The sequence below is a fragment of the Balaenoptera borealis genome, assembly GCF_965194805.1.
Source record: "Balaenoptera borealis genome assembly, chromosome: 12".
NCBI classification, from domain to species: domain Eukaryota; kingdom Metazoa; phylum Chordata; class Mammalia; order Artiodactyla; family Balaenopteridae; genus Balaenoptera; species Balaenoptera borealis.
The window spans coordinates 28,187,978-28,215,828 of record NC_138869.1 but is presented as its reverse complement, the minus strand read 5'-3'; the positions used below and the strand labels follow the sequence as shown (position 1 = coordinate 28,215,828).

Here is a 27,851-nt window from a genome sequence, read left to right as displayed (position 1 = left end):
AAATAGCATTTCTACCAGACAGGTACAAATGATTAAATGGTGTTCCCCGGGTACACTGGAGGTATATTTTTTCTTTACACCTAACAGAGAACTAATTTAACTGAACTAAAATATAAATCAAGAAACATTTTATTTTTTTCTTCTTTCCAGGTTCCACTAAAGATTTGACGTTGGCCTTTGGAAACCTACAGAAACTCAATCCCAAAGCGACCAGCTCTTCTCTCCAGAGTCAGCTTCTAAGAGAGCTGAAGTAACTCGATCAAGAGCATCCCGCTTGCAGGTGGCAGGGCTCAAACGCAGGACTGTCAGGGTGCAGCACCCAAGCTTTTCGACACTAAGCTACACTGCTGCCCGTCCTCCCCTCCCGACTACAAATTGTATTTATCTCTGTATAAATTATAAGGTCATTTTCTTCCCTTCACTGAAAATTCTCAGTGTAGAAGGAAAACACACACACACACAGACACACACTGCAGAGACTTTCTCTGCCATGCAGATAAATAAGCTACTTGACAAATATGGTACAAAGCATGAATACACAACTAAAATCAATTTACCAATCATGCACTATTACGTTTCAGGGCCATATCATATTTTTCTCCAAAATAATTGATATTAGAAGTAAAATAAAATATCACTAACCAAACTTATTGAGATACCCTGATTCTTTATTAAAAAAAAAAAAAAGAAGAAGAAGAATGCTAATTTAAATGTAACTATTTGGGGAATGTTCTAAGAGTCTGTACTGGTATGTTTGTGACATTCTCTAAATCGTGGTGAATACAGTCCCCTTCCACTTCCAGTATGCAATCTAGGATGACCAACTAGTCCCTTTTTGCCTCAGACTTACCCAGTTTTAGCACCAAAAGTCCTGCAAACCCAGGAAACCACTCAGTCGCAGGCAAACCAGGAGGAAAGTCCAACACTGTCTCTATTTTAAGAAAATCCCACATCCCAGCAGCCCCTCAATCCCGGACAAACCAGCATGGCTAGTCACCCTAACAATGCAAAGATATCCTTGAAGTGTCAAATAAGCAAGAAACATCTTCCTGGAGTGTAAAGATAAAGAGAGGGACATTACATCACCGAAAAGAGTTTTATATTAAAACAAAGATATGTAATAGTATACTACGTAAACTCTGCATGAACTTTTAGGAAAAAACTCAAGCCGTCAAAGTAATGTTGAGCTTTTCATGCTCTGTTTTTATAGAGATACACGGGTGGGAAGAATTGATAACCAAGACTGCAGAAAAAAAGCCACTGACATAGAAACACCTAGGATGCAATGTTCACTCCCTCCCTACCTTGCTGCATGAACTTAGGCCAGGCACTGAACCCCTCAAAGGCACAATCACACATCCTTTCTTTTCAAGCACTCCCCACTAGAAGGCCGGGACTTTGCTTTATTCACAATGCACTATGTGCCTGGTACCTAGAACTAGGCCTAGCATGTGGAGGGGCTCACTCTACAGTGTCTCCCTAAATGAGTGGCTAAATCTCCAGCCAGGGATAAAACTACTACCCACGTTAGGATCTGAGAATCTATCAAAGATGATCATACTTATGGAAGTGATCTGCCTATTAATAAAAGCTGTATGAAAGTGATTTTATTATTTTTACAAATCTCTTGATCTTATTTTCTCCCATTCAGTGACTTACGGATATTACGTTATTGCCTGATTTAGATTTTGATGGGTAGTGGTAATGGTGCGTATATTTGTAAACTTAAGTTGGGGGAAGTCTGTTAGGCTAAGATACATACATACTGACATGGTCACAAATGTTTGGGAATATTTTCTAAAATATATTACATTGGCAGAAATCAAGTGTTTATACTCATAATATAAAACAAAGTTTCGGGACTTCCCTGGTGGCGCAGTGGTTAAGAATCCACCTGCCAATGCAGAGGACACGGGGTCGAGCCCTGGTCTGGGAAGATCCCACATGCCGCGGAGCAACTAAGCCCGTGCGCCACAACTGCTGAGCCTGCGCTCTAGAGCCCGAGAGCCACAACTGCTGAGCCCACGTGCCACAACTACTGAAGCCCGGGCGACTAGAGCCCACGCTCAGCAACAAGAGAAGCCACTGCAATAAAAAGGCGGCACACCCAACGAAGAGCAGCTCCCGCTCGCCGCAAGTAGAGAAAACCCTGCGGGCAGCAACTAAGACCCAACGCAGCCAAAAATAAATAAATAAAATAAATTTATAAAACAAAGTTTCATTGAAAAAGTTTGAAGACATAAGCATCAAAAGGAAGAGGAGACTGCAGAGTGTAGATCTACAAGAGAAAGAGGAAAAGGGGAAGAATTTGAGAGCAATGTGGACGAAGGCCAAAAGCTGAGATCATACAGAGAAAGTTTTTTAGGTTTTAGAAGAGAATAAATTGAGCTGGGGTGTGAGGCTCAAGAGCACATGGGCCCAAAACAAGCAGTCAGTTCTTCCACCAGGTGGGGTTACGACTGGCCTAGATATCAAGTGTTCATGGACCAACACTACCTACAACTGCCCTCCTTTTGGATGGACCCCAGCACAAGGAAGAGATCCTGGCCAAGGTTATTCTCCTGGTGGCTTCCATGAGGTGATACAGCACCTAGTATGGGAACAGCAGGCTGGCAGGGATGGGCTTCCCACCCCTGGTCAGCATCAGATTTGAGCTTGTCCAGAAAGAGGAGGATAGTGGTCAAACACATTTAGGATGGTGGATCAAAATGTGATGCTCATACCTAACAGGTAAAAACACACACTAGACATGTGTGTATGTACACACATCTATTACCAAAAAAAAAAAAAAAAAATTAGAAGACATGCCTGACACCCATACATTAAGTAACTGGCAAAGCATGAGAAAATATCTGTGGTCTCTACTCTGAGGCACACCACCAGATCCTTTGTTGATTCATGACCCAAGATTCAAAAAGAAGTGTCTTGAGATTGATGACAATCTCTAGCTAGCCCAACCCAACACGGATGTAGTGAACAGCTCAATGGAAACTGTGAGCATTACCTTGCTTGTGTGATATGACTTTTCTTACAGGTACATGTTTAAGAGACTGATAAATGAGTTCCTGGCAGGGTCAAGATCTTAGCTCATTCTTCCATGCGTACCCTGTGCGGATAATATTGTTAACACACGTTCCATCCCTCAAATGCCTCAATATCAAAAGTCTCAAATGCCTCAATATCAAAAGTCTAAAACACCACACTTTTCTCAGCTGCTGGCAAGTTCTGATACATCTAACCCTTATTCATTTCTCTGCTCTGTTCACACTATCCTCCCCATCAAATTAATATTAGAGAAATATACAATGAATTTCAGGATCAATAAATAAACCTTAAGACGTGTCCAAAAAGGGCAACTGGATGACAAGGAAAGAAAAGCAGTCTTTATCTACACAAGACCATATTTTATTAAATTGCGATAAAATGCTTTGCCTGGCTATTTTGTAGCTAATGCTAAAAGCAGAAACCTTTGTGGAAGAAAATGGTCTTCTGAACCAAGAACCCTCAGAAAGGGCCCTAACAAAAACAGATCGGTTGTATGAAAATTCTAACCTTTTATTTAAGAAAAAAAAAACATTTAAGCAGACAGAAACAGAAAAACATAAACAAATGTGATATACTCAAGGATTTTGCCAACCCAGTAGTAACTTAGAGCGCGCTTTGTACATACAAAATATCTGATCTTTGGATGGGTGGATGGATGAATGAATGAAGTGAATCATGTGAACCCATGTCTCCACTCTCAAAAAGCTCGGAATTCCTATACCAGCAGGAATCAGGAATCAACATTTCCATATGATTTATACAAAGAGCCCACCAGATAATAAAAGCGGTCTCAAAGGCCAGACTTAAGAGAACCACCTTTTCTGCAACATAGGCAATTTTCAAACATATGCACGGAAAAGCTCAAAGCTAGTCTTGTAAACACCACTCCAGGAAGTCCTGTTTCAGGGAATCTACATACAACGTCCTACCAGAGGGTGCTCAGCCCCACAGGTTTCACAAATGAAGCACAGACCTACAAACCAAGCTAGTCTCTGCCACTAAACAGGCTGCTATGTCAGCTGGCTCTTCTGGTCGCACTACGAGCTGCAGTTCCCACACATCTCCCGAGTGACAAGCCGTGACAGATGGTCACACCCCTGAAGGGGGAAATACCTAGTAAAAGCCCACAGCCGAGGGAGAGGTATGACACCTAGAAGGTGGGAATAGTATCCTCCAATCAGGGGCTGAAGAAACAAATGTCTGCAGGGACCAGGAAGGTGATATAAACTAGCACAGGGGGCATTATACAAGAGGGGAGAGTGCTGATTGCAGCTGGACAGGGTATGCCAGACCTCAAGTATAAAAAGTAATAAAGTCTGGGATGATAAAATAGAACCTGCTCGCATCCATGGGGTGTGAGTTCACAACCTCTAAAATGGAAATAAAAACATGAGGTTGGGCCAGGCTGCAGGGTGCCTACCCAATACTGTCTTCCCTTAGCGCTTGTGGGTAGAAGGGCCATTGTCACTGAAGGCAGGGTGTCCAGATGAAAGACTATGTGTCCCAGCCTCCCCTGCAGTGAGGGGAAACCAAGGAGGTATCAGCAGAGCCACTGGGTGGAACTTCAAGAAAACGTCCTTAAAAGAGGACAGACAGCTGTCTTCTGTTCTTAGCCCCCTTCTCATCCTTCTCGCTTCTTCCTGCCTTGAACTTGATCCAGGAGGCTCATTCGAGGTGAGGATAACAGCCTGACCCAGGGACAGCAGAATAGAGAACAAAAGTGGTGATATTACAATGGGCTCTAAATACCCTGGACCACCTTTGCCTGGACTTTCCATTTCCTGGGAAAACAGTCAATCTTGTATAGGTTACTATTTTACGGTCTCTGAATTATCATCACAATACAATTAATCCTAAATGATACAGAGCCTGAGGTACTTCCAAGATCAATCAAAATATTGAAAGAAATGAAAGCAATGAGGGTACAGTAAAAAAGGGTCCAGCCTGGTGGCTTTGGATTCTTCAATATGGATGTGACCACTAGCTCTGCCATGTTCTAGGGAGCTGGCTCACCTTGGGCAAGCTTCTTATTCTGGCAGACCTCAGCTTTCCCATGGGGACCCCAGTAGAACCTACCTACCTCCCAGGAGGACTGCATTAAATTGTTTACCTGAAGCACTTAGTGCCCTAGCCAGCATACAGGATGTGCTCAATAAAAGATGCCATTAGGAGTAGGACCCTGCATGAATCCAAAAGACAGAAAATGGCCTGTGAAATGTTTGCTTGGAGACCTGCAGGCAAGAGATCAAACAGCACTAAAGAACTGGGAGGAAATGTAATTAAATAAATGAAGTCAGAAGGGGGCAGATGGCACATGTATACTTATAAGAACCACGCCTGGAGAGCATTACCCGCACTGGGTACATCAGCTGCAGTGAGAAAAAGAAGGGCATTGTTAAACCAAGCTCATGGAGGACGAAACTCCTTCATTCATTCACTCATGTATAGCCTCTCACTCATTCTTTCACTCACTCATGCAGAGATAGTTCCTGGGAGCTTTTCATGGGTCAGGCACGCCTGGTTCAGCACTAAAGACTTGATGACAAGCACGTGCGCACACACACACACACACACACACACACACACACACATATACACAGGACCTCTGTTCTTCTAGAGTGTACTGTCTGTAGTGCTGTCCAACAGAATTTTCTGCCATGATGGAAATATTTGAGATCTGCACTGTCCTACATGGTAGCCACATGTGGTTACAGACTACTTGAAACATGGCTACTATGTTGGAGGGATTGAGGGTTTTTTATTGCATTTAATTTTCATTAATTTATATTTCAATTTAAATAGCCCATGTGGCTAATGGCCACCACTGGATAGCACAGGTGTAGGGAGACCATCTGGACAAGCAGTCCTCAGGTTGGGGAGAAGAAAAGCAAAAGCAAGGAGAATTGAAGACCCCAGAAGAATGGAATGCAGGACTTACCCCAACACCCCTTTATATACTCAGCTTTCTGTACTGATTAAATAGCTCATATGTTCAGCTTTTTCATGCCTACCTCCTCCATCCAACCCTGTAACAAGCCCTCCCAGGTGACAGAAGTTAAAAACGAATGGCAGATGGTGGCAAACACTCAAGGTTCGATTGGATAAAGTCTCTACCAGAGCACTGAGTCAATGAACTCAGGGGCCCAATCCAATTTAGTCTCAACGGCATGCTGCCTGATGCTGTTTCCTTCCCAGACATCCCTGCATGCAGAATGACAAGGTCACCTTCACATCGACAGAAATGTTGCAGTGCTACAGAAAACAGGGAGTCTAAGAGAACACACCAAGCTTTGCTCCTCTCCACTCTGACATATTTCAGATAAATAAGGGAGAATATCATGCACTAAACCTTCACGTCAACAGTACTTTTTCAAGAGGTCAACTTGCCTCCACTATATGATGCCCAGGGCACGTTAGTGAGGGGCTGATAGTCTCAAGTTGCTCTGCAAGCTGGAAAGTTCTCCCCACTGTGTTAGGGGACCAAACTTGGGTCCCCTCACCCAAGATTGGCTTTGCTGTGCCAAAGCCCATCCTACTGACACTGGGTTGTGGTGAAGGTAAGTAAAGTGTTTATTGCAGGGCGCCAAACAAGGAGAACTGGCAGCTCATGCTCAAAAGAACCGAACTCTCCAGGGAAGGGTTCCTAAAGGCAACATTTGGGGTGAGGGTTGCAGCTCGTGGACTTTCTTCTGATTGGTTCATGGTGAGGTAAAAAGGTGATGTTTCAGGAATCTTAATCATCAACGTTCTGGTTCCAACCAGTCTGGGTTCTGTGTGCTGTGGTCAGCATGTAGTCGCCATCCTCCACCTGGATGGAGTCTTAGTTTCTGCAGAACAACTCAAAGATAGGCAACAGATTATTATGTATATCCATCCGTTAAGGAGGAACTAGGACTCTGTTTTATTGCTGAACTATTGTTTAAGCTATCGGTACTTTTCTTGCTTCACTGCTTTTCCTTGGTTTCTACCTTACTTCCCTAATTAGTAACTGCTTCAGTCTGCTCTTTGGAACTCGGGGAAGGCCTAGGAGAAACAGCGGACACAGGAGGGCCCCATGGGGTCCTGCTGGGTTTCAATCCCCCTTTTCTTTGATACTTCTCAATCCCGACGGGAACAGGGCCAGGACAAGAAAGGGAATAGTTTTGGATGGAGAGGTTAATCATAAACTCGGCAGGGGAACTTGGTTTCAACTGCAGCCAACAGCATGGAGGAACAGGACCTTCCCTTCTCTGGGAAGCTTGATACGTGCTCAAGTTTACAGGACGCCTAATGGAAGGGGACCTCAAATTGCCCCTGGAGCCAGACTTCCTTTCCTCTTAATTGAGTGACATATGAAAAATTGTCAACCAGTCTCCCCAAAATGCAGGAACCACATGAAAACCAATGCAACCTGACTGCCCTGTTCACTCGACAGGAATCAGCCAGCCCAAACAGAGGTAATGGGGCTTAGCAGGGTTCACGGCCACCGCACACATACAAGCACACCTGGCAGAAAGGCAGCCTTTATTTCTTCATGGGGGTTGGCCTTTGTTCCTAGGGTCAGTTGCTAGAGTTATGGTCAACGGTGTTCAGAACAGGAAATAGAGCTGGTCTTTGAGAGGACTGGCAAGCGGTTTCCTGGAGGGAGGAAACATGAGAGGACTGCCCAAAATCTGAGACGGTTTTAGATTTTATGAACCATCAAAACACAAAAATGAAGCCAAGTCATCTATGATTTCAGCTATGTCCTATTTTTCACATTTTAACAACTTTAAAAATTGATGAAATTTTGTAATTATCACCCAAGTATCGTTTGCAAAGCAGAATGCTTTCATGGCTATTTTCTAATTTACACCGGTTAAGCCTCACATTACTCCAGCCAGAGCAGAGATCTTGGAACCCAATTCATGGAGGACAAAGCAAGAGTCAAGGGTCCAGCCAGATCGCACAGTTCAGAGCCCAGGGTCTCTGACTTCCTCACAGGGATGTTCTGCAGGGAGTTGATCTGCAAGGCTGTGATTTTTGACTCTTTTTTCTAGTACTTTCCTGAAGGAAGAACCTGAAGGGGAGCAGAATTTACGACCCCAAAATATGCCTCTGGGGCAAAAATATTATTTTATGCTGATCATTTTTAAGAAACAGCAGACAAAGGTGAAACTCTGAAAACTGAGTGGGAGTTAAGAGACATTTACATTGATAAGGGAAATCTCCATTTGTAAGGGTATCTTCCCATCTGTACCAGAAAGAGGAGGATGAATAAACTCAAGAAATTCTTATCAGCAGAGAATCAAGGACTTAAATCTGCATAACAAGCATACCCTTGTTTACTGTGGTTTTCTGATAATCTCCCATAACTGACTTCCTTCCATCCCAAACATCTTCTTTTGTCTTTAGCTGGAGATGGTATTTAAGGAATGGTTTGGGTCATTTTGGGAAATTTTATTCAGTTTTCCTGGGTATCTCCCATGTATACAGGAGGTATAGATGTTATTAAACTTTTGTTTGTTTTCCTCCTGTTAATCTGTCACTTATTACTGAGGGTTGGGGGGAGTGTCTCAGCTAAAACCTACAAGGGTAGACGAAACATTATTTTCCCTTCCCTAAAAAGCTAAAAAGGTACACACCTGAGATCCCTGCCTTTCTTGAAATTCTAAAAAGTGCTATGCCTTAGGAAACAGGTTAGGTGGTGCTATAGTCTACCAGACTATAAATGGGACAGACACAGATGGGTCCTGCTTTACCTGCATTCCATTCTTTTATGGAGGGACACACTGAAAACATCCCTTAGGCATTTAAAAGGAAACAGGATGGCAAGGAGGAAGGGAACAAATTGACCAAGTTATACAACATTTCCACTATTAAGTAAAGATTCATAAAAACCTAGTATTTTCCACTGTATTAACTCTAAAATGGTGATAACAAGTATAATATTTTAATAATGGCCTAAGCTTAAATGTAATCATTACCACAGAACAAAAATTCATGACAAACTGAAGCTTCCTGATGACTTCAGAAAGAACTCACTGTTCCATGTTGACACAACATAAAGGGATGTTTATAAAACTGTGTGATTAGCAAAAAGAAAGTGCCATGCCTCACATCAATGACACAAGCCAGTTGTCATGGAGACAATACATCGGTGGGTCCCTGAAATTCGCCACATTCAGCGAATTTTTAATCTTGTGGATTTGTAACTCTGCTTGGCTGGGTAATGCTATTAATAAATTTGAAAAGATGAGAAACAGGATTTTCAAAATTCTAATAAGAGATCACTAAATCATTGCTTCTTCCGAGCAGGAACTGAAAATTCCTTTACCTCTAACTCTGTTCTACTCTTTATCTCTTCATGGGATGTAATTGTGACTATCTCTGTTTTGGGGAAGAAGAAAGGGAGAGTGGGTAGCATTTTGACCATAAAACTTTGCTTTCTAAAAACACCAAAGGTCTGCTTTTCTTATCTCTTAGCAAGAAACTCCTCCTGTGGGGTAACATGAGGAAACAACACGGCAACTTTCAAGGATTATTTTATGCAAATATATAATCTCCAACTATGTGTAAATAGCAATAGTAATAAATCAAATCCTATTTTCTCACTGACTTTATTACTAATTCAAAGTTAACTCATCTTTACTTCCGAATGAGCTAACACCAGGTTTCTCTGCATTTACTATAAATACAAGTGAAATCTTCAAGCTTACAGAGCAAGAAAGTCTTACCTTGGGCAGGAAAGGGGGAGAAGGGATATGTGGAATGGTATGTGCTTTAAATATGTGATTGTATTTAGTCCTTATAGCAGAACTGTAAACAAGCATACTGACAGAGCCATCTTTACAGATGCACACAAACACTGGATTGGGGATGAGCCAGAAGCCACACAGCTGGGCAGTGAGAGCGCTGGTCTCTGCAGCCCGAACGCTTCCCCACCCTCCCTCCACACTAACTCAAAAGAGGGAGAAGTCCTCGCCAGAGGCTACATTTCTAACAGGAGCTGTGGGGACGTGCCATGGCGATGGCATCCTCAGCCAGGTACCACAGGGAACGTCCCTCTGGGACTGTGTTTCGAGCTGCCCTCCACTAAGGCAGCTGGTACCACTGAAGGGCATCCTCGGGGGAGAAAAGCAGGATGTGCGTACGGTAGACTCACAGTGAGTAATTTTCCCTCTTCTTCCATTTCCGTCAGCTCCTTTGAAAAGGGAAACCGTCCTTCACAGATTTCAACTGCAATTTTCAAGGATTATTTTTCACAAATATATAATCTCCAACTATGTGTAAACTGCAATAGTAATAAATCAAATCTTATTTTCTCATTGACTTTATTACTAATTCAGAGTTAACTCATCTTCACTTCCGAATGAGCTAACACCAAGTTTCTATGCATCTACTATAAATACAAGTGGAATCTTCGAACTTGAAGAGCAAGAAATTCTTACCTTTGGCAGGAAAGGGGGAGAAATGACAAATTACGTCTTTGAGCCATTTCAAAGTAACAAACAATACTCATTACTTCTCTCTCGTTTCCTCATTACTTCCGAAGTAACGTACAGAATTCAAATAAGAGGGGCACAGCTTGTGCCTTAATGAAGATCCTGAATTCAGCAGCATTTCAGAGGATGTGAAAGGGTCAGCCAACAGCACACCTATGACCAGGGAGGCCAGGGTCACCCTCAAATTTAAGAGTGATGGAAAACAAGCTCTCCTCACTCTAGTTTTCAGCTGCGGGGGAGACAGGGGACTGGGCTATATCCTCTTGATGTTAATCCTTGTTTTCTAAGATTTCTCCAAAGAGCTATATTCCTTATCGGAGATCACAAACAAGAAACCAAAGGGCTGAACATAACCCTTGTTAAGTAAATATTCTGTCTGCCAAAACAATTTTTGTGTTTTTTGTTTGTTTGGTTTTGTTTTTTTAAGCTCAGTTACCAGTTTTATAGACCAGGTGTGCACTCTCTTATCCGGCTACCACATCACCAATTCTGACTGTCCCAGACAGGCCAGGGTCACTCTTATGTCACCTCCCTGGCCCCTAAACACTTTGTGTTGCAACCCCCATTTTATATATTCAGAGGGGAAAAAGAACAAAATTAATCTCCACAAAAATTATGCCCCCCTTAATCCCTCTTGTATATAAACCCCAGGAACTGGGGATGTTAATATCCTCATAGAGGAAACAGAGTCCAGAATAGATTATTATAAATAAATAAATAGAGTTAACGGCACAGCGTGAACAGAGAAGAGAGAAAACGACCTCTGCCCATGGAAGTTGGAGAAAGCTTCCCAGGGAGGGGCCATTTGACCTTGGTCTTCAAGGTGAGTGGAAGCTTGCAGAGGGGTGGGGTAACCTGAGACAAAGACATTCACACAATGAAGAGCAAAATGAATCAATGGCTGAGTCACAGGGACTGTGCCTCCATTGTCCCATCTAAAAAGTGCAATGCAGTGAACTTTCCTTTAATACAGAGCAACCAATAAAAATGCTTATAAAGCAACTTGTCAAGACGTTAACAGGCGTGTGCAGTCCCTGTGCTAAATCAGGGCCAGGCGCTGTGAGATTGCAGATCTGGAACAACTGGTGAGGCCTCTTGCACAAAGAGTCACACAGAGCACACCCTGTCTCTCTAATTGGCACCCCCGGGCTCCCAAGCTTGACATCTTGTTCAGCTTGGATTCCTTTCTTTTCCTCACATCTCATGAGGCACTGGCCACCTCACTGCAGACTCGGACCTCTTGCTCACCTTCCCCTCCCTCCTGCACTCCCGGAAGACAGCAAGGCCCAGCAAGAGACAGTTGTGGTTAAAAGCTCAGGCGCTAGACTAAGATCTGCCTGGGTCTGAACACTGGTTCTTCTAGTTCTCAACAAGTCACCCCCAGGCTCGGATTCTTCTTCTGTAAAATGGGGGAAACAACAGTACCTATCTCATAGGGTTGATGCTTATGAAATAACTTAGCTCCTGCCACAGAGTTGAGTACCAAATAAATGTTAACCTTAATTATTCATGCCTTCATGCTGAGCCCTTTTCCCTCCCTGTCTCCGGGCTTCCTCTCCTCTAGATCACCCTCAATCCCACCACCACAACTAAAACAGCAGTGCAGCAGGGTCTGCTATTCTATTCCTCTTCATCCCATGCAAGACACCTAGACTCCATTCCCCAGCCCCCCATGCAGCTTGGGGGATCCTGGAACTGAGTTCTATCCAATGAAAATGTGCACAGAAGTAATGTGAGAGACCATTTCAAACTTGGCGTATAAAAACTTCATGCTACTCTGTTTTTTCTTCTTCCACCAGCTTGTTGCAGATATGCATAGTGACATGGAAGCCACAGGCTGAAGATGGCAGAACCTCCAAAATGGAAAAGGCTGGGACCCTGAATCACCACTTGGAAGAGAGCAGCCTGTTAATTACAAACACCTCTTTCGGACATTATGTGAAGGAGAAATTAATTTCTATGATATGAAGTCACAGAGGCTCTGGGGTTAATCTGTTATATCAGCTAACATTCCCCTAACATAATCAACCTGATGAAATGACCTTCTCCTCACTACCTACAGAATGAGACCTAACCTTCCGAGGATGGCAATCGAGGTTTCTCCCAATCCAGCCCCAACCATCCTCCCTCCAAACCCATTTCCCACAAAGAAGCTAGTACCAGATATCGCCAGGCCTCTGTAATCCTTGAAATCTTTGCACTTAAGAGTTCCTTCTATCAGAAGGCCCCAAATCCCTTAATATTTGACAAAATTCTTATCAGCCTTCAAGGATCAGTTCATTCACAAACTCCTCTGAGAAGCTCATGTAGAGCTGGTCACCATGTCCTCAGGATTTCAGAATAGATGGAACAGACTAAGTTCACTCCTTTACTACAGGAGGATGGCTTAGGATACTATAGAGTGAATTGCCTCTGTATCTTCATATATTCCAGCTACCATGAGATTATAGTATGTCCAGGTGTGGCTATTTGGCCTCAACATCCCTGAAATGAGGCCACTTCCTTAGAGCAATTCCTTGGCAGGTCTATTACCTTTGTCTACAGCCCAGGCTGAGGTTTGAAAACTTGGATCATTAAATACCAGGAGCCAGATGAGGATGTTGGTAAATACAGGCAAATCCACTCCACTGCTAGATCAAGAGCTCAAAGATCGAATCAGTCCATAAAAATGAACAAAATGGACGAAAAATCAACAATAATCTAAAGGCCCCCATATACCTCAATAAAGTTGAAAAAAAGTCTAACAGTTTGTTATGTAATTTATGACATATCCATAAATGGAATTTTTACATAGCTATAAAAATGGATACAGACCCATCTTTTCTCATTCTAAGTTCACATTTTAGTCCTCAGATGGCAACTGTAGTGACAGTTCCTCAGGGATCATGTCCCCTCTGCAGTACGCCTACCACTTAACTCTCCTTCAGAGTTCCTTCACATTCACTGCTACAATTATTTGACTATTATCTGTCTCTCCCACTCATATTAAATGAATGACGGTGGAAAGAATGTTCTTCTATTTTTAAATGTTAGATTTTAAATGAATGAATGAATAAATGAATGAATATTCAACAGAATACTGACATGAAAAATATATATACTTGTAAATTTAAAAAATTAGGTTACATAAGCGCGTATTCAACATAATCCTATTTTGCAAAGGAAAAAATGTTACACCTGCCTGCCAACACACACACACACACACACACACACACACACAATGAGGAACCTCTGGAAGATTCTTCACCAAAATATCAACAATGGGTTTTTCTAGCCAAGAGGAAAAGATCTGTATAGGGTGATTGTGACCCCATTCAGAAGATTCCAGGCTCTTCTTCTTCCCTGGTCCAGTCCAGGGGAGTTTTCCCCTGAGTGATGAATGGAATGGACAACTTCCATGAACAGGTGGAGGACGTGGCCTGCTTCCCTGTTTTGCTCGCCAACTGAGCAAACAGCAGCTGTGATGGGAAAGCGTGGACAGTCCAGGTTGTCCATCCAGCGGGAACCACGGCACGTGACGAGTGGCTAGACCGCTGTGTCCGGCACTGCGTAGCCAGTTGCACGTCCAACTGGAAAAAACAGTACCTTTCACTCCAGTTACCCAGCTTAGGCCAGCTCACTATGGACAAGACATGAGCGATGGAAGGGGCGAAAGTGCCGTGTGCCCTTTCCCTGCCACTTGCCTCCAGGCTGTAGGGGAGAACCAGGTGGCTTTTTGAGGAGATTCACTGGAAATATTGAGCCAATGGGAAAGTCCTGCCTAGTCACCCTGTGGCTGTTTAAACTCAAATCTCAGTCACAAAATGGAGATTTCACTGAGGCTGCAGAATAAGGGAGATGAAGATTTTTATAGGGAAGGCTGGCAGGGATAAAGGAATATATGTAAATGTCCACCGTTATCATAATGATATACAAAAGCAGCTCTGTCCTCCAATACTTCAGATAAGGACATCTGTAATTTTGCCACACACATATACACACATACATATGTGCATATACACATACATATATACACACACACGTGCATATACAAACAATACATGTACACAGACACACACGCATACATACATACATATGTAGAGGGTACATATAATAAATGGTAATGGTTAAAAAAAAATCAGCAGTAGGGGGAGCTAGCCAGCATAGGCTGATAATCTTTGCCCTTTGACGGCACAATTTTTCTCCTGGAAATTTGTCAAATAAATAATCTAGGATGTGTGCCAAAATGAAAATTTAGAAACATCCAAAGCAGTAACTAGTTAAAGCAATTATGGCACACCAAAAAAGGGAGCACTTTGCATACTTTAAAAACCACAGATGCAGTTGCTGACATGGAATGATGTTCGTGATGTTATTAAATGAAAAACAAACTTCAAAACACTGTATATTGTTTGCAAAATACTACATATATTGATTCAAATTTTGTAATTTCAACATATAACTTATATGTATAAATAAACATATGTATTATTCTATTAAAATATAAATATATAGGATATAAAAATATATAAGACATATATAAAATGAAGGTATACTACATATGAAGAAAGTAAGTATGCTTGGGAGGGGTTGTGGATATTGGCTGTCTTCATTTTTTCTTTCCTGTATTTTCTATTGTTTTCTTTAAAAATGAGATGCGCAATTTTTTTTTTTAACAGGTGGGAACAAACAAAGAAAACGCTAAAGGAAAAAGGAATCCTAGGCTGGGATTCAGAAGAGCTAGTTGAGAAAGACCAGATCATGACAGAATAACCCATGTAACCTGGGCTCTGGACCTAAAGAATTAAAGAGAGGCACTGTCTCGTTTATGTGTATAGAGAGGCTGGAACGTTACCTGGCCCAAGATAAACACTCCAGGTTTATCATCATCCAACCAGCAGCTCCCACGGGCCAGCCTGAAGCTGGCTAGAAGCTACATCAGGGCTAGAAGCTCCCTGAAGACCGGGCCTGTGCCTCCACTAGCTTTGGTTACCTGACCCCAAGCACAGGGTCGGACACAGTGTTTTGGCAGTAGTGTTTTCTGAATACATGAATCAGTCATGGAATATTTCCTAAAAAGTTACGGTCCACGAATCCCTTCCTGCATCACCAGCCCAAAACCTACCTAATCTCAAAGGGTGTGACTAGGCTTCACAGAAAACAGCCACCACGTAAGGCTGCCCTCAATCCGGTCCCAAGGACCCTGCCCATTACTTGTGCTTTCGGAATTCCAGTCTGGGTTGGAGGTGGGCTGTCACAAGTCTGGGGAGGATGGGAACAGATGGCAGTCCCAGGGGTGACTCCTGACAACTGCTCTTCTATCAGGACTCCCCAAGCCACCTCTCTCCGCCCTGTCACTTGTTTACAAGTCCACCTGCTGAGAAAAATCCCTATGAGTTTTTTTGGTCCATGTGGTGTTCTGGAAAGTTGGTCCCGTGTCGGGAAGAGGAAGTGAGAAATGCCAGGGCCTCCCTCCTCTGGGCCTCTCACCCGGCCTAGGCGAGGGCCCTTGGTGAGGCTAACTGTTATCTTAGCCATCTTGCCAGAGACTCCTATCTTGGAACAAAATCTCGGATGATCCTACAGATGAGGATGGATGAAAATAATCACCATTGTGACAACGTGTCAGTTACCACACTAAACACTGTCAACAATGCTTACATCAGCTTTACAACAACTCTCTGAGTTAAGTATTAATTTTCCCATTTTACAGAGGAAGAAAGCAAATCTCCAAAGAGCTGAAGGAACACACTAACCATTGTCAAATGGTAGAGCTCAGATTCAAAAGGTAGCCTGACTCCCAAGACAAGGCTTCACCACTTAACCTCCCAGAGAGATTCCCAGCGCTCTGGAAAAATGTCTCAGAATCCCTGTGAGTCAGTCACAGGGCCTCCACATAATGTGTGCTAAGCATTTATCTCTGGGAGGTGCTTACCGACATCCAGTCTTGCCTCTGAACTCCACTGGAAATCCGTCTGCCCTATTCCCTTGGACACCCAGTCATTTCCTGGGGGCTAACAGATCTCCCTAGAGAAACCATAAGCCATTAGGGAGCATGGGTGACAGGAAGAACCATTCCTGCATCTCCCAGCTCAACAAAGGCTTGTTAAACGAGTTCTTCAACCCTTTTAGCAAGATGATAGGACAGAGTAGTCTTTTTTTTAATATTGACATTTTGCGTATTTTACTCAATTCTTGACTTCTCCATAAAGTCTAACCTGACTATTCCATTAAATACTATAAACTGCTAAACCCTGACCACTTTCAATTCCCTCACCTTGCTCTATTTTTTCTTTCTTTTCACAGTCCTTATCAACCTCTACTGTACTCCATAATTTACTAGTTGATTATGTTTATAGTTTATTATCCATCCTACCCTACCTGCCCACCCTCGTTAGAATGTACACTGCCTAAGGGCAAGACTCTTTGTTATTTAATGATGTATTACAAGTTTCTACAACAGAGCCTGGCACACAGTAGGCACCCAATGAATACTTCTACATGAATTAAACTGAAATGAATATTCTTACTATTTGGCGTCTCACGTTCCTTGACTACAATTAAATGGTTGTAGCGCTCCCTATTTCATGCTTGACAGTGAGAATGAGAGTGTGAGAGACACGTGCGGGCCATGCAGTATAAGGCCGGGCACAGAGTAAGTGTCAACAGATCTTCCCTATTCTTCAACACAGAAAATGAAATCTGCGTTGTGTTCCATACCTGGCTTTATAGATTGAGCCACTGATTGCTACCTTTACAATGGGTCAAGTTGCTTCTGAGGTTGGGAAAGCCATTCTTCATTAAATGCAGTTCCTCTGAGAAAGAGCTATTTATTCTACCAACGATGCTGAGAGTTTATTTCTACTGTAGACAGAAGCCTACAGTATGCAGGAATGTCTAGAATGATCGGTGAACAAAATGGGAAGGGTAGGAATGGACTTAATTTAATAGGCTGCCTGAGCATTGGGATACATTTTTTTTTTTTTTTAATTCTCAGGCCCCAAGGTCAATTCAATACTTGAGTAGAAGGCCTGGGCCTCCAATGGTTCTTCAATTTCATTCTAAGTGAATGAGGAGGATGATCCAAATGACAGAGAAAACTTTCATAACAATAATCTACGCATATCCTGATCTCCTCACAAGACTCTGATCTCCTAGAAGGCAAGGGCCTTATCTTAATGCACCTTTACATCCTCTGGTCCCTGCATGATGACTGGACCAAGGAAGCAACTCACTGAAATTAGGAAAGAGGGGAGAAGTGAGGGGGAAAGGGAAGGAGCCAGAAAGGGAGAGAGTATGGACCAGTAGGGAAGCAGGTGGGAAGGAGGGAGGGAAGGAGGAACGGTTAAAGGAAGGAGGAGAGTTGAGGAGGGAAGGGGAAAATAGGATTGTGTGCATAGCAACACCCTACCATTTTAGTAAAGAAATGAAGACAGACTATGGTCTTTACACTTTATATGTTCCTACAGGCGTGAAAAACTAGTCAATCTGGCAACACGGATGCCTGGGGTGGGGCTGAGGGAAGGGTGAGTCTGGAGGGGGAAAGAGGATGGGTTAACGTTTTCTTCCTGCACCTCTGTAATGTGTGACTTGCTCTGGTACTGGGACTGTGTGACTAGAGCAAAGCTATCCCGCTGAGAGCACAGCACTGAGAGAAGACAATGTGGGAACTGCCAAGGGGAAAAGGGAGAAAAATAATTATGGAATTCTGCGTGCTCCCCAGGAGGCAAATGCTGGATCTCAGAAGCAGCAGAAAGGTGGTGTAAGGCCAACAGAGTGCAAAACATGGCAGGCAGAATGCGGAGGAGAGAAAGGAGTAACACGGCACTTTTACCTGGGCCCAGACTGAGGGGTGAGACTTCAGAAAGAGCTAAAAGGACTTCAGGAAGATGTGGGGGGAAGGAGTGATCTGGGTCAGTTAGCATCACCTCTATACAAAGTTTCTAGTGAATGCTGAGAAAGAAACTTGAAAACTTGCCCTGGGGATGGGGCTAAATACTATGGAAAGAGATTTGCCAACTTTCCGTTGTCCTTCACCCCATATGGTCATTGTCCCTTCTTGGACTACTCCAGAAAACCCTGGATGAGTCAGCCAGTGTTTTATCCTGCCTACATGGATAGTAGTTCTCCATTTGTTGGTGTCTACAAACAAGGACACTGCCTTTCATGTCTACTTCCCACAGTCTCTGCAATCCATACAGAGTTCTCACTCGGCTAATTTACCAACACTGTGACCTGGGGGCATGTTACTGAACATCTCAGACCCTCAGCTTCCTAATGGGTAAAATAACAGCACATAACTCACAGGGTTGTTGTAAAGATTATATCAGAGAATTACATTAGCACAGTGACTAGCACATAGGAAGCGCTCAATAAATATAAGCTGTGCTGTTACTTTTAGGCAACGCCTCATATAACGCTCACAATCACTCTATAATACAAGTGCTTATTATTAGTTCCGTTTCACAGGTGAGAAAAATTTGCCTCCGAAGCGACATAAGTTTCCTAAAGTTAAATAGGTAGTCAATAGCAGAGCGAGATTTTGAATCCAGATTGAAAGCTCGTGCTCCCAACTCATGATCATACTGTTTCCAAGTCATTCTCTCCATTTTCTTCACTATTTTCCTTTAATACACATTTCCCCATCCCCCTACATCTCTCTTCCTTCATCAGTTTCTCTTCCGCCTCTTTCCTGTCCCCAACCTACGTATACTTGAGGACATGAACACATACTCTGAGCCACAGAGCTCAGAGAGAGATGTAAACAGAAGAGGATAGAAAATCAGAACCCAGGACTTCCCTGGTGGCACCGTGGTTAAGAATCCTCCTGCCAATGCAGGGGACACAGGCTCGATCCCTGCTCCGGGAAGATCCCACGTGCCGTGGAGCAACTAAGCCCGTGTGCCACAACTACTGAGCCTGTGCTCTAGAGCCCGTGAGCCACAACTACTGAAGCCCTCACACCTAGAGCCCGTGCTCCACAACAAGAGAAGCCACCGCAAGGAGAAGCCCACGCACTGCAACAAAGAGTAGCCCCCCGTTCACCGCAACTAGAGAAAGCCTGCACGCAGCAACGAAGACCCAAAACAGCCAAAAGTAAATAAATAAATATATTTATTTTTTTTATAAAAATCAGAACCCATTTGGCAGTGTCTTCTAAAGTCAAATACAAACCTACCATCCGCCCAAGCTCTTCTTATATCTAGTGAAACATCCTGCCAGACAAGAATAAATACAGCATTGTTATTGAAAATAGCCCCAAACTACAAGCTACCCAGACACCTATGAATAGAAGAATGAATAAATCTATTATGGTACGGTCATATTACAGAAGCAGTAATAAATGAACTATTGATACACCAAAATGGATGTATCTCACAAACATACTGAACAAGTTAAGCCAGGCATAAAAAATCACATACTACATACAGTTTTTGTTTACTCGAAATTCATGAGCAGGCAAAACAAATGTATGGTAAGAGAAGCCAGAACAACAGCAACCTCTTTGAGAAAGGAACACTGAATGGGCAGAGGCAGGAGGGAACATTTGGCGGTGCTATCAATGTTCCATATCTTGATCTGGGTGACAGCTACACAAGAATACATAGGTTAAAAGGTCACCAAGCTGTATTTAATATTAGTGCACTTTATGTACTTTATGTATTTTAAACTTCAATAAAGAAGAATGAAGACAATGAAAATATCTAAATCCACTTCACTGCAGAGGTCTCCAGGGTTCTAGGAAAGTGGCCAAGATGGCGGGCTTTGTACTGTCCTCAGGCAAACTGCTGATTTGTCTCTTGGCTGAGACCTGAGAAAACCTTTTGTGCAGGGCTAGGAATGGTGTACATCAGGGCACATCCAATGGAGTCACAGCCAAGTGCATCTTCTGCTGTCTACATCTTCTGGTCCCAGAGCAGCTCTCAGGCCTGCAGAGATCTGCAGCAAAAGCTGGAGCACAGCTCATCCACAGCTGGGCTGCTTGTGCTGACTCTGTGTTGTGTTCTTTTCTAACCCTCAAAATAATTCCTATTTCATATTTTCTGGTACATTTGATGGTTTTTAGTTGGTACATTACGATACTCCCTTATCCGACCAGGAATGCATTCCTCCAAAATGTTTATTCCCTCTAGTCACAAAGGTTTTAGACAAAGGGTATTACTGGGAATCCATTCATTTTATTATCATGCACATTATTACATTACTCACCCACACTTTGTGGGAGAGCAGGATAGCCTGACACTACGTCAAAACCCCTGTAGATTCGATTTTCGACAAGGGTTCCAAAATAATTCAATGAGAAAAGAATAGCCTTTTCAACAAATGGTGCAGGGACAATTTCATACATCTATGCAAAATAATGAAGTTGGGGCCCTTTCCTCACACCACACAAAAAATTAACTCCAAATGGACCACAGACCTAAATATATAAGAATTAAAACTATAAAGCTCTTGGAAGAAGATATAGGAGAGGGCTTCCCTGGCAGTGCAGTGGTTAAGAATCTTCCTGCCAAAGCAGAGGACATGGGTTCGAGCCCTGGTCCGGGAAGATCCCACATGCCGCGGAGGAACTAAGCCCATGCGCCACAACTACTGAGCCTGCTCTCCTAGAGCCTGTGCTCTGCAAGAAGAGAAGCAACCGCAGTGAGAAGCCCGCGCACCACAATTAAGAGTAGTCCCCGCTCTCTGCAACTAGAGAAAGCCCGCACACAGCAAGTAAGACCCAACAGAGCCAAAAATAAATTAATTAATTAATTTATATTTAAAAAAAAAAAAGATATAGGAGAAAATCTTCATGAACTTGAGGCAGGCAAAAGCATTTTTAGATATGAAGCATAAACACAAACATAAAAGGAAAAAAATAAATAAGACTTTTGTGCTGCAAATAACACCATCAAGAAAGCAAAAACATGTCCCACAGAATGGGAGAAAATATTCGCAAATCATACAACCAGTAAGGGAATTGTGCCCATAACCTATAAAGAACTGTATCACTCAACAACAGAAATAACACAATGTAAAAGGGGAAAAAGCATCTGAATAGATATTTCTCCAAAGAATACAAACAAAGGGCAGTAAGGGCAGGAAAAGAGTCTCAGTATCATTAGCCACCAGGGAAATATACACCAAAAGCACAGTACACTTAAGGTTGGTGTACTTCATGCACTTGAGATAATAACACATATTGGTGATGAGATGAAGAAATTGGGTCCTTTATACACTGCTGGTAGATATGTAAAAATAGTGCAGCTGCTTTGGAAAACAGTCTGGCTATTCCTCAAAAAGTTGAAAATATTTTCCATATGAACCAGCAATTCCAGTCCTAGATATGTTCCCAAGAGAATGAAAACTTATGTCCAAAAACTTGTACATGAATATTCAGAGTAGCAAGACATATAGTAGCCAAAAATTATAAACAAACAAAATGTCCATCAACTGATGAATGGATCAACAAAATGTCTATCTATACGATGGAATATTATTTAGCCATAAAAAGGAATAAAATACTGATACCTGCTGCAACATGGATATATCTTGCAAACACTGTGTTAATTAAATAAAGCTAGTCACAAAAGACCTCATATTGTAGGCTCCATTTATATGAAATGTCCAGAACAGGCAAATCTATAGACATAGAAAGTAAATTAGTAGTTACTGAGGGCTGAGAGTCAGGGGAGTAATAGCGAAACCGTACAGAATTTCTTTTTGAGATGGTGGAAATGCTGTTAAGTCAGATTTTGGTGATGGCTCCACAGTTCTGTGAATATATTAAAACTACTGAATTATAAACTTTAAATGGTTGGTTGATATTTGAATTGTATCTCAATAAAGTTGCTATATATTTTCTTTAATTAAGAAATTAGGCAAAGGGAGAAGAAATGGCTAAGGCATTACACAATAAAAACAAAACAAAAAACCCTGCAGGCTACTGAGGCTGTGTGAGAAAATGGAAAGAGCACATGACTATAACTAAAGTTACAGGTGCCGGGATCTGGTTCTGGCTCCACCCCTCTGTACTGACTAGACCCATGACCTTGGTAAAGACATGTATCTACTCTGGGTCTCATTGTAAAATGAAGGGTTATGTCTCAGTTCTTTATCAGCTATAAAAATATGCCTGATTCTTAAAGATGCATTTCAGATTAGTGATCATAGTTTAACATGATAAAGAAGAGAAGATTTTTTTTAACAACAGTAACTAATACTGATTAAGTTCTTACTTCATACCACTGCCTTCCATGTCTATTAGCTCATTAAATTCTCACAATAACTCCCTGAGATAGATAATATTATCCCCATTCCACGGATGAAGAGCCATGGCTGAGAAGGGTTAAAATACTTTCCCTTTCAAGGACTTTATAAAGGGAAATTCCAGGACGACAACTATGGGATGGATACAGACAGCACCCAGTCCAGACCTGAGCCAGAGGACACTAAACAACATGAGACAGGACTCTGAAAAAAAGTTTTAAAGGAACTAATGACTTTGATTGGTTTGACTATGTTGGGAGGATTTTTCAGTTCTGCTAGAGTTGGGAGAAGAATTAGACATGGGCACAAAGAAAAATAAGGAACAGAAAAAGCAAAGTACTTATCAGCGCCATAAAAAGCAACGTAATTATAGTACACTATGTGACTCAGCTATGAATGTTCAAGCAAAAATGCTGATATATTGATATTGATATGTAGAGTTTAGGAGGGCAGAGGAAGGGCAAGTGTGGTTTTAGGTGAAGTGAGAAAACAATCCTCAAGGTCCTTTCGAGGGACGATAATAATAGATTACAACAGATGATACCTACATCTGAAACTGAAAGAAACAGAAACGCAAACATGATTTCTACACATAAAGGGAAATATTAGAAGAAAAAGGTCAGAGAGTTAAAAATGGTACCCTCTGGGGGATCCCCCCGAACGGCAGGGAGGGATGATGCTGGGTATTCTAACATTTTTGTAATAAATCTTAAAGTCCTTTTTGAGTTTCATAAAATTATCTACATGTATTGCTTTGATTTTTTTTAAAATAAAAATTAAGTTAAAACAAAACCAAAAACCCTATTCAAGTTTGAGCTGTGATTCAAATGTAGGTCTCAGTCCAAAATCCGTGCTGTGATCAACACACTCTGTGGCCCTACCCACGGGGGCCTTTTCCCCTCTGGAATGTATATAAAATGATCTTGGAGATGTCTTAGAAAACATCTTAAGACATTCTGACATGATCATCAATATGAGTTCATTCATTCCATAGAAGAGATGAAACCCTCCACAGTTGAACTCCCTCTCTTCTAACACTGAACTGAGATGAGTCACACTAGTAATTAGGCAGGGCCATAAACCCCAGCAGCCTCCCTACAAGTATGAGCAGCTCTCAAAAGCCCACAGACATTTTAATGTGTTTTTCTTCACTTGCACCCATGGGGACAGGTTCCCTAGAGATGACCTGAGCTTGCGTCCAGCTGCAGCAAGCAGTCCTCATCCACAGAGAAAGTGTCTTAGCTCTCAGGAACAGAATCAGTAAGGTAAGAAAAAGACAGACAAATAGTTGCCCACCACATATAGTCACCTGAATTTTCAGTTAACTAATGTGCTGAAGCTTTCTGGTCATCAGAAAAGAACCCGATCACCTGCAAGAATAGAACAGCCCATGATAAACCAGGACCATGGTACATCCCACAACCACTCTGGCTTTGGATGAAATCCTCATGTAACAATGTTCAGGCTTCGAATCAAAAGTTTGGATGTGAGAACCTATGTCCATTCTTTAACTGCCCAAATAAAGACAAAATGAATTATCATTCTCTCCAGTTCTCAAATGAGTGTTTCTTATACCCTAAGATGAGAAGGAAGAAATAAAAGTAGAGGACAAATCACACCAGAGACGGGATAGGTTTCCCACCATGACTGCATGTTACGTGTGTGACAGTTTCAAGATTACACTTTGCTTCGATGCTGTCAACCTGTTTACAAAGAGCCCAGAACCCTGCTCCTGATCACAGTCCAAAGGAAAGCTGCCTGGATTGACTTAGCGACCAGCTCTGACCAGAAGGTACCTCCAACTGATCTATGCAGCAGGGAGGGGGTGGACAGAGGGACTGAGGTGGGAACTGTTTTTTGCACTGGAGAGTTTCTTCCCCCCAGTTCTCATCATTGACCCCATCCGAGCTGCTTTCCCCTGGCCCTGGGGCCAGAGCTCTTCCAGGTGGGAGCTGGAGTGATCGAAGTCAATACAGATCTTGCTTTGGAATGGCTTCCATGCCATCAATCCACCTTAAAAAAAAAAGAAATGCTCCTCAGTAAACAAGAGTATCCCCACCAGGCAGGTCTGCAGCCTAATGGTGGGTGATTCAGCTCATCAGTGCACCAGAGACTTTAGCTGCAAAGCTCCTTTAACATATCTCAACTTGTTGAGGCCAAGCCAGAAGTTAAAGTGGAAGCAGAGAGTGAATAGAAGCAATTTAAGCTCACTGGGAGTCCCAGGTGGACATTAAAAACACTCTATAAGTAGTCATTCTTACTTTGGAATTTGGAATACCAGACCCACCTCCACCTGCAGCGGCAGAACTCCAAATGGGAGTAAAGGTTCTGGGCAGAGAGCAGTCAGGGCCACCTCCGTGGGGGAAGAAGCAGGTCTCTTTGATGATTAAAGCCCAGTTTGTGATCATGATATTATACTTTGAATAAACGTGACAATGTATTCAGTGATGTGATGCTCAAAGCTTCAGGTATTATAACAACGTAGGGTAACCAGACCGCCTGTGTCCCAATCCCAGCCCCCCTTCACGTTGGCTGTGTGTTCATGGACAAAGCTCTTAACCTCTCTGTGCTGAGAATCATCTGTAAATTGATTCCTACAACTCAAAGAGGAGTTAAAAGGTTCGAAATAGACAATCTGGGTAAAATGCCTGGTTCATAATAAGGAATCAACATTATTTTATGGTTATTATTATTATTCCTGTTTTACAGAGAAGGAAAGCAGCTTAGAAGGGACCACAAGCTTGTCTGAAGTGACACAGCTGATAAATGGCAGAAGTGGGTCTGATGGGCTCCAGAGCTCCCACTGTTATCACAGTCTCTCCTCTCCCCTGTACCCTTCTCCTTACTGTCCGTAGTGGATACATGACATCAGCTACTGGCTTGTCTATGTGATAAAATATCTTAGAAGAAAAACTGAAATTCCCTAAAAAGCCCATATAGTAGTAATACTAGTAGTGGTGGTGGCAGTGGTGGTGGTTGTCATCATCGTAGCAGTAGTCAGTGACCCTTGGCATACCACTGTGGGCTAAGGTGTGTATATACAACATCTCACCTCCCCTGTCAGGAGAGACTCCACGAATCAGCTAAAACATCAGGGATCCGGAAGTGATATCACAGAAAGGGAGCTCTGCAATTGCAGGACAATTATGGACAAGAAATATTGCTGAATGGTCCCAAAACAAGGATCTTTATGACAGGTGGGGTGGGCGGATCAGCATATCAAATGCTCATGCCATAAAAGTAAGTGCTACACACCTCACATATGAGAAGCTGATGAACAGCTGACAACCACAGATCACAGGGAGGCGTCCTTGCTAGACCCTCTCAGCAGGGTAGGCACGCAGGAAATGGCCTTAATTTTTCTCCACTAGAGAAAATCAAATACAAGTCACTGCTCTGAGAAATCGTTGTAACTTCCTAAATTAACAGTTAAGACGGTACTCTTGGGGACACATCTCAGCAATGCCACATCATCACTTTCATCCTCGTCTACACTGTCTTCATTTTCATGGACAATGAAACATCTCTGGGTCTGATTTTAATTCCTCTTCTTCACCCTAATCTCTATAAGGGCACGGGTTGAGTTGTGTTCACCGCTATACAGCCAATACCTAGAACAGTACCTGGCACATACTAAGTAGATAATAAATATTTGCTGAAAGCACAAGTGATGTATATAAATCTCTTAACAGGCAAACACTGAGGACTCCGTAAATAAATGGTACCTGATTATCATTATTTTCTCTTTTTCTCTACAGAAGGGTCAGTCTATTTCTTTGGATCCTCACAATTTGCAAGCCTTACATGCAAAGTTCATTAGCGCGTCAGAAGCAAACAAAGAAAAAAGATGAACGTTTGCAACTCACCATTTCACAAACAGATCCCTGCCATCATAAATGAGGCCTTAAATCAAACTCGAATCATATACACACAGACACACACACAACCCCTGCAATTTATTGTGTATATATTGAACATTTCCTTCCTAGAGAAGACAGAAGAAATCCACACAGCAGAAAATGTAATTAACCAGATGACACTATTGTTTTCACAACCTGGAAGCTCATCATTGTTGATTCTTCTCTTCCAACCAAAGAGCAAACTCCTTGAGGGCAAAAAGTGAAGGAGAGAGAAATCCAAGATTGCTACTTCCAGTTGGCCAAAAGAAGAGATGAATACTAAAGACGAGATTTTAACTTTAAAGTTTATTACAGAATTCTTTTGAGGGGACAGGTAATACTGTTTTAAGAAAGAGGAGATGCTTCCCCTATCCCAATTTTTCTGTTACCTACTCAACCCTATGCCTACCTTCATTAAAAAATTCATAGCATGTTATAACTGAAAGAAATATCAAAGATTATCTAATGACCAAACTTCTCAATTTACCCTTGGAGGGAGAGCAGAGATGTGGCAATTTCATGTGAAAACAAAATCACACTCAGGACACAATGTTCTCAATACATAGTATAATTAACATAAAATAATAAAATAATTTTAGATCTGCAAAGGCCATAGACACCCTTGTAAATATTTGCAGTTTGACTCAATTCCAGACTTGTTCCTTTCTTCAGACCCCCCAGCTTCCACTTGACTCATAATTTGACATCTCTCCTAGGAACTCATGTGCAAGAAGGAATTTCAGCACCTGCAGGTCAAAAGGCTCTGTGATCCCAAATCCACGTGTAGGAAGTAAGAATGACCAAGTCTACATCAATGGGGTTGCTCGCCATCTGTATTCTCCCAAGTCAAGTGGGCCCAACCCAGCCTGACGAAGCCCTGCCCTCTGCGCCTGGAACAATACAACCAGAGTCCAAGAGGTTGTGGTCCTACCACACATCCTACGCTCAAACTGCACGTCTCACCTATAAAACTCAAACCAGAGAAACCCTAAAACATGTCCCCAGTCAGCAAGCCACGAAGAGGACCGTGACACATCCTTAACTCCTCACTGACGTTTTCCATGGTTTGCAGAAAAAAAGGTCACAAGAGAAAGGCACATTTCTTTAAAAATGGTCCACATCAAAAAAACATCTTTTTTTAAAAAAAAAAAAAAGGAAGGGGGACTTCCCTGGCAGTCCAGTGGTTAAGACTTCACCTTCCAATGGTCAGGGA

The 27,851-nt window shown here is 42.4% G+C and overlaps 1 protein-coding gene and 1 long non-coding RNA gene across 24 annotated transcripts in view; both read right to left on the bottom strand.

Annotated features, from left to right (window-relative positions):
- Positions 1-27,851, bottom strand: part of MAGI1 (membrane associated guanylate kinase, WW and PDZ domain containing 1) — a 612,719-nt gene that overhangs the window by 448,675 nt on the left and 136,193 nt on the right. The window lies entirely within an intron of this gene.
- Positions 128-27,851, bottom strand: part of LOC309606970 — a 43,686-nt gene continuing 15,962 nt past the window's right edge. The window contains exon 2 of the long non-coding RNA XR_014232169.1: positions 128-27,851. This exon is cut by the window's right edge and continues 13,416 nt beyond it. This is a non-coding gene — a long non-coding RNA (uncharacterized lncRNA).